Raw genomic sequence first — 7605 nt, 5'->3', positions numbered from 1 at the left:
ACATCTTTCCTTCTCCTAACACAAGATTGAAGACCAAGAACACGCTCATGAGTCTCAACCATGAGATCCCTCGAGACGTTGCATATATCCATTAGCCTCAACGAACCATCAAGTATCTCCTCCATAAACTCTCCTTTCACCTTCTTCTTCTTCTTCCTCCCATCACTACACGACAACACACTTTGCGTCGAACCCATCTTAAGAAGCTCTTCCGTGCAGTCGTACAAATCCTCCAGCCCCGATAGACCGGAGTAAACCGAATCGGATGACGTCATCGTCGAAGTGTTCATGGTGATGATAAGAAGCTTGTCAAGCGATTCCTCTATCGCTGCTGTGCTAGGATGAGATCTTGAAGGTAAGCTAATAGATCTTACATGATTCTTGATCATCATCATCGCCATATTTGGTTAGTATTGTCTTTGAGCTGTGTTGTTAATGTTTATTCAACGAGCTCAATTTATATGATGTAAGTTTGTAACATCAACCAACAAAACTTCAACAAATAATAAGATATTTATTATTTTAATTTTGTCCGATTGTTATAGGCAAAATGTGTGATTATGAGTTGTCATGTTTTTTTTATAAGCTCGATTTGTCAAAATATGCGTAACAGTTTGGCCACATAGCTGATGAGTCATCGTCTGTTATGCCTCCGGTTTGGCCACATAATTAATGGCTACTCGAGTACTCTAAATTAAAATAATATGAAACGGTCTATGAATTGTCTCGGTAGGTGAAGCAATGCAGATCTTCCTCAACCATATTATGCCTCGTCCGATCCTACCTATATTGTCTGATTAATTAACCTCAACATATTGGGTTTATGACACGTGGAAAAGAGTCGAATCTTTGTATCGGCAATTTTATTGATTACTTCGTTTGTATCCGCGGAAAAATTAAATACTTGCAACGTGTAATTTGAGTTTTTTTTCTTTAGAATTTTGGAGAAATACCTTTTTTAGTATGCTATTTTTTTCCAAAAATATAAATTTTTTAAGAAGGTGTTTTTTGATGATAAATGCTATTCGGAGACACGATCCAAGTTTTTATAAAATTTTAAAGGTTTTTATAAAGTTTTACAAAGAATTCTATAAGGCTTTATATATAAAGTTTATATCATACGCCAATCTTGTTGGGAATTGCGAAAGGGTTGGGAAAGCCGGTCCGCGTGGATCAGACTATGCAAACCTTCGAAAGCGGCTGTTTTGCAAGAGTTTGTGTAGAAGTTAACTTATCCAAGCCACTGAAGAGTACAGTGATGGTTAACGGGGAACGGTACTATGTAATGTATGAAGGACTCATGCAGATTTGTTTGGGGTGTGGGATGTATGGACTTTTGATCCATTCGTGCCCTCATCGAGGGCCGGTGGTAGTAACCGGGTCGAGGTCAACAAGTGGGGCGGGATTTCCGCAGAATGTGGTGAAGATGACTAGGGAGCCGCCGCAGGCGACATATGGTTTTACGTCGGTAAGGAGTCGGGGAAGGAAAGTAGACGTACCGACGGGAATCACGGTGAGTGTACCACGACAAAAAAGTCAAGATTTGGGAAGAAATCTGCAGGATATCTCAGGAATTAATGTCGGGAAGGAGAATATTACGCTTTCCAATAGTTTTGGAAAGTTAGATAAGGAGATGGTTTTGTCTGAAATGCAAGGAGTGAATATCACGTCGGGGGAGAATAAGGAAAACTTGGATGTAGAGGATCAGGCTCTTAAGGAAAGGAGTGTGGTACACGCTAAAACAGATAATTCTGTTGTCTTTGTGGCGAAGGGGAAAGGAGGGAATCAAGTAGGGTTAGTGGATAAACGGGCTGTGAATAGTAAGCCCACTAAGGCTCATGAGCAAAGGCTAAAAGGCCAGAAAGCACAAAGGCATACTAGGGGGTTGGTATTTGGCCCAATTAGCAGAGAGATTGTTTTGTCGGAGTCTGGTAAGAGGTTGCGCGTGGAGACAGAAATGGTTGGCCGAGCAGGAGGACGATTTGTGGCGGAGGAGTCGGAGGAGTTGATTGCGCAAGAGTATAGCGGGAATGGTGAGGGCACTGAGGGTCAGGTGCGATCAGATAGGTCAGGTCCTCAGGCTGATGAACAGACGAGTATGCTTTGTGTTCCATTGGAAGGGGGAACAACGACGGCAAGGTATGAGGAATGAGGGTACGCCCCGGTGATTTGACTACTTCGATATGATCAAATGATGAATTGTTTACTTTGGAATTGCCGGGGGGGGGAAATAAACCAAATTTTCAACGATCAATACGGTATATCTTGAAACGATTCAAGATGGATGTGTTAGCTGTTTTCGAGACACGCAAGAGGGGATAGAGCGAGGAGAATCTGTCAAGGGTTGGGGTTCGACAGGTCATGTAGAGTAGATGCAACAGGACAGAGTGGGGGTTTATGGTTGCTGTGGAAGTCGGAGATTGGGGATGTGGTGATTGAGAAGGCGGATGAGCAGTCTATCTATGCTAAGGTGGCTAAGGATGAGGAGACTTTCCACTTGATTGTAGTCTACACTGCTCCATTGGTAAGTCGGAGGAGTGGGATCTGGGATAGTTTACGGAGTGTCATTCTGACTATTGATGGGCCGATGATGATAGGTGGGGACTTTAATACGATCGTCCGACTGGATGAACGAACGGGTGGCAATGGCCAACTCTCACCAGAATCTATCGCTTTTGGAGATTGGATCAATGAAATGGTGCTGATTGATATGGGTTTTAAAGGTAAACAATTTACTTGGAGACGTGGGAGAGTGGAACAGACATATGTTACAAAGAGGTTAGATCGCGTGTTTTATTGTGCTCAGACTCGATTGCGATGGCAGGAGGCCGTGGTGACTCACCTGCCCTTTCTTTCGTCGGCTCATGTACCTCTATATGTCCAGCTATGTCCAGAGAATAGAGGAGATCCGCGACGACGACCGGTTAGGTTTGAGGCCGCCTGGTTAACACACCCAAGCTTCAAGGAGCTGGTTGAAAACTCTTGGAGAGGAGAATTACGGACTTCAGAAGTGCTGCAAATCATGCAGAGAATGTTAAGAAGATGGAACCGAGATTTCTTTGGTGATATTCAGACAAGGAAGAATGAGTTGGTTCAGAAACTTCAGGAATGTCAGGACATGCTAGATTCCACTCAGACGAATGACCTTCTCGCTCGGGAAGAAACGCTTATGCGTGAGTTTGAACTAGTCCTAGAGCAAGTAGAATTAAGGGGGTTCAGAAATCACGAGAGAAGTGGGTTGAGTTGGGTGATAGAAACACTAAGTACTTCCACATGTCTACTATCATAAGAGGAGACAAAATCCGATCAAAGCTTTAAAGGATAATGAAGGGAGGTGGGTTGTGGAAGCTAAGGATCTGGAGAAGTTAGCGATTGAGATTTCTAAACGATTATACTCTATGGATGATATTGATCTAGAAGTGGAGAGCTTACCGGATGCGGGCTTTACATAGTTGGATAGCGCAGACTTAACAAGGTTGATTAGTCTCTGCAATGTTTTGTTCAAGATAATCACAAAAACTATGGTGATGAGGTTGCAGGCAGTGATATCTAAACTGATTGGTCCGGCTCAATCTAGCTTCATACCAGGTTGTCTCAGTACTGATAACATAGTCGTTGTACAAGAGACTGTGCACTCGATGCGGCGTAAGAAAGGGAAGAAGGGTTGGATGCTTTTGAAGTTGGATCTTGAAAAAGCATATGATGGCATCAGGTGGGATTTTCTGGAAGATACTTTACAGGTTTTTGGGCTTCCTGATAAGTGGGTGCGGTGGATAATGTCTTGTGTGACTGGTCCGGATATGAGTGTCTTATGGAATGGGGAGCGTACTGCATCGTTTACACCAACTAGGGGTCTCAGTCAGGGTGACCCTTTGGCTCCATAATTATTCGTTTTATGTATGGAGAGGTTGTGTCATCACATTGAGGGGTCAATTGATGCTAACGAATGGAAGCCAATTAGTTTGTCTGTTGGAGGTCCGAAGTTGTCACACATTTTTTTTGCAGATGATCTCATATTGTTTGTGGAAGCCTCAGTGACACAAATAAGAGTTATTCGTAAAGTTTTGGAAAGATTATGTGTTGCGTCAGGACAAAAGGTTAGCCTGGACAAGTCAAAGATCTTCTTTTCTCGGAATGTAGATCACGGTCTGATGAAGTCCATTAGCGATGAAAGTGGTATTCAGGTGACATGTCACCTAGGGAAGTATCTTGGGATGCCCATGCTTCATAAGCGGATAAATAAGAGCACGTTTGGGACAGTTTTGGAGAGGGTAGCTTCAAGATTGGAGGGTTGGAAGGGTAGAAAATTAAGTATGGCTCGTAGGGTGACGTTGACGAAGGCTGCACTCTCCTCTATTCCAGTCCATTCGATGAGTACAATTGCATTGCCAAAGTTGACGCTTGACAGTTTGGACAGGACCTTCAGAAATTTTGTGTGGGGTAGTACTCCGGAGAAGAAGCGCCAACATTTAGTGGCTTGGGAGAAAGTTTGTAGACCAAGGCAGTAAGGCGGTATGGGGATTCGGTTATCGAGAAATATGAACACGACTCTTCTTGCTAAGGTGGGTTGGAGACTTTTGCAGGACACAGAGAGTTTGTGGGCACGAGTGCTGAGACATAAGTGTAAGGTTGGGGATACGCATGATAAGGCTTGGTTGGTGGTTAAGAGTGACTCATCTTCGACATGGCAGAGTGTGGGTTTGGGGTTGTGGGAGGTTGTTATACCAGGAATTAGTTGGGTGCCAGGGGATGGGAGAAAGATACGATTTTGGTCTGATCGATGGTTGCTACCATTACCATTGTCGGATGTTATCATGAGAGACTTACCGTTGGAGTTAACGGAGGTTATGGCTCGAGACTATTGGCGGAGTGATGGAGGCTGGGATTTAACACACTCTGGAGTTGCGATACCGGATAATATACGCTTGATGTTGGCAGCTGTGGTTGTTGGACACTATGACAGGGGCAAAGAATCATTTGTCTTGGAAGGAGAACCCGGATGGAAAATTCATGGTTAAATCTGCGTACGCAATGCTCTCTCGAGACGAAACTCCACGACAGTTTGGAGGTTTGTTCTTTGCCAAGGTTTGGAGGGTTATTACACCAGAACGTGTATGAATGTTTCTATGGTTAGGAGTTAATCATGTTATCATGACCAATGTCGAGCGACAAAGGAGACATTTAAGTGATACCGGAGTTTGTCAGGTATGTAAGGGGAGGTGATGAAACTGATATATCATGGTTTTTAGGTGTTTTTAGCCATGATATAAATCTTATTTACTGAGTATTTTTGGTATTTTTAGAGTCTTTTGAGTCTTTATAGGATTTAGCATGGATGGGAGCATAATGGAGCTAAATAGGAATATTTGAAGCTTAATCAAGCATTGAGGCTGAAGCTGTGAAGTTGGGAGACGAGTTCAGACATAAGCATCGAGCATTGGTGTCGATCGATGCATCATCCAACAGAAGAATCGAAAGTTTTCCCACAAGTTTTGAAGATTTACAAAACTGCCCCAAAGTTTCCATATTTACATCATTAGTCCCTGGACGTATTTTAGGAATATATATAGGATTTTTATGGTCATTGTTTAGACCTAAGCTTTATTTTTCCTGCAACTTTTTGAGAGAAAACCCTGAGAGATTTTTAAAGAGCTTTAGGAGAGAAGAATTAAGATTCCTTCACAGAAGATTCATAACTCCTTTTCTTCTTCCTTTAATCTCTTAATGCTATCTATTTTATTCATGATTTGTGTTATTACAATTATGTCTGAGTAAATCTGCTTGTTAGGTTTAGGTTTCTCATTAGGGATTTCATGGATTGTTAGATTGATTAATTGTTTGGATTCATTATCTTTTTTGTTTTTCACCATAGGTTGTTCTTAATGCTAGATCTTTGATTAGTCATCTGGATTTAGATCTTAGGATTATTGATTGATATGAGAATATAATTGATTTTCCTGAAAAAAACCTTTGGTGAGCAAAATTACTTTTTGCAAAGAGATTTGATTTAATAATTTTGTGAACTTATCTAAACTTGATTTTATTGCTGGTTTTTAACTTGAATTTTGCAAATAGATTTGGATTTTCGGGTTTTAAAACTTACATAATATTTGCATTGAAAACTGATTTATTTTACAATTGTGTTTAGAGTTCAAGAACGGTACTTAATTATTGAATCCTGCTTGCTTAATTAATTGATCTGATTTTCCATGATTTCCTGAGAATTTCCCTATGCCTAGCGTTTAATCCTTCTGAATTTACAACTCTTTTATTTTCTATTTTTGCATTGCTTTTAAATTAATATTTTGGTTTAGTATAATTAAAAGATTATTAAATCTAATGTGTGATCTAGAGTCCTTGTGGATACGATCCCTAAGTCCTACAATTGATCTCTTAATTTGAGAGAGTAGCTCAAGGTTAAATTTGAGCATATCAAATTTTGGCACCGTTGCCGGAGACTCTTTTGATTCACCATTAGATTAAAGTCTATGATTTTGTCTAGATTTTTATTTTTCTATTTTACTCACACGCTTTTGTTTCTTTTCTCTTGTGTGTTTCAGGTACATGCCTAAGCCTAACACCAGGAAAAATCATACTAGTCCAGTTGTGAAGCTTACAAACCAAGAGTTAGGACAGATAGAGCGTGATAACACAAAGGCAGCCAAGTCAGCGAAGATGGCCAATACAATCATATTGAGACCTGATGAGGCTGTAGTTTTGAGGATCAAGAGGGTAATATGTGGAACGAGCAAGGCCAAAAACTTGATGCTAGCTGAAGGACGGGTCATTCAGAAAGAACTCGTCGTTGTCGATGAGAATGCACGTTGCGTCGACCGACGCAATGATGACATCGATCGACACAACATTGGTGTCGATCGACACAATGCTAGAGCCGTGGAAGGTCACAATCAGGCTAGACGGGATAACAATGGAGAGCTTGTCAAGACTCTTGCGGACTTCAATAGACCAGACTTATTCTATGAGAACCGTTCCGCAATTGTCCCTCCTCTATTCCCAAGGAATGATTTTGAGCTGAAACCTGCCTACTTTTCTCTTGTTGGACAAAGGCCATTCCAGAACTTGCCGCATGAGAAGCCTCTAGACCACATTGAACACTTTGAGGATATAGTCACAAGCATCAAGGCTAATAGAGTCACCGAGGACTATCTCTACTGCAAGATCTTCCCCTACTCTCTTGCTGGGGAAGCTTCTCATTGGCTACGACAACTCAAACCAGGATCTCTGAAGACCTGGAATGACATCAAGGTGGCATTTTTGAACTACTTTTATGATGATGCGATGTCTGATGAGCTGAGGATTAAGCTCTCCACCTTTAGACAAGGACCTGTTGAATCTTACAAAGCTGCATGGGTAATGTTCAAAGCATATCAGAGAGACTGTCTGCATCATGGGTTCTCAGAGGTGCAGTTGATTAGCATATTTTTCAGCGGGATTGACTGGAGGTATCAGATGGCTTTGGATGCTGCTAGTGATGGGAATTTCAAGACAAGGTATCCAGATGAAGCTGATCAGTTGATTGAAAGGCTAGCATCAAGCAACAATACCAAGAATGCAGACTTAGAGCGGAGAAGAGCACATGAAGGC

Source organism: Camelina sativa, chromosome 19 (assembly GCF_000633955.1).
Source record: "Camelina sativa cultivar DH55 chromosome 19, Cs, whole genome shotgun sequence".
Taxonomy (NCBI): domain Eukaryota; kingdom Viridiplantae; phylum Streptophyta; class Magnoliopsida; order Brassicales; family Brassicaceae; genus Camelina; species Camelina sativa.
Note: the sequence above shows the minus strand (reverse complement) of the source record.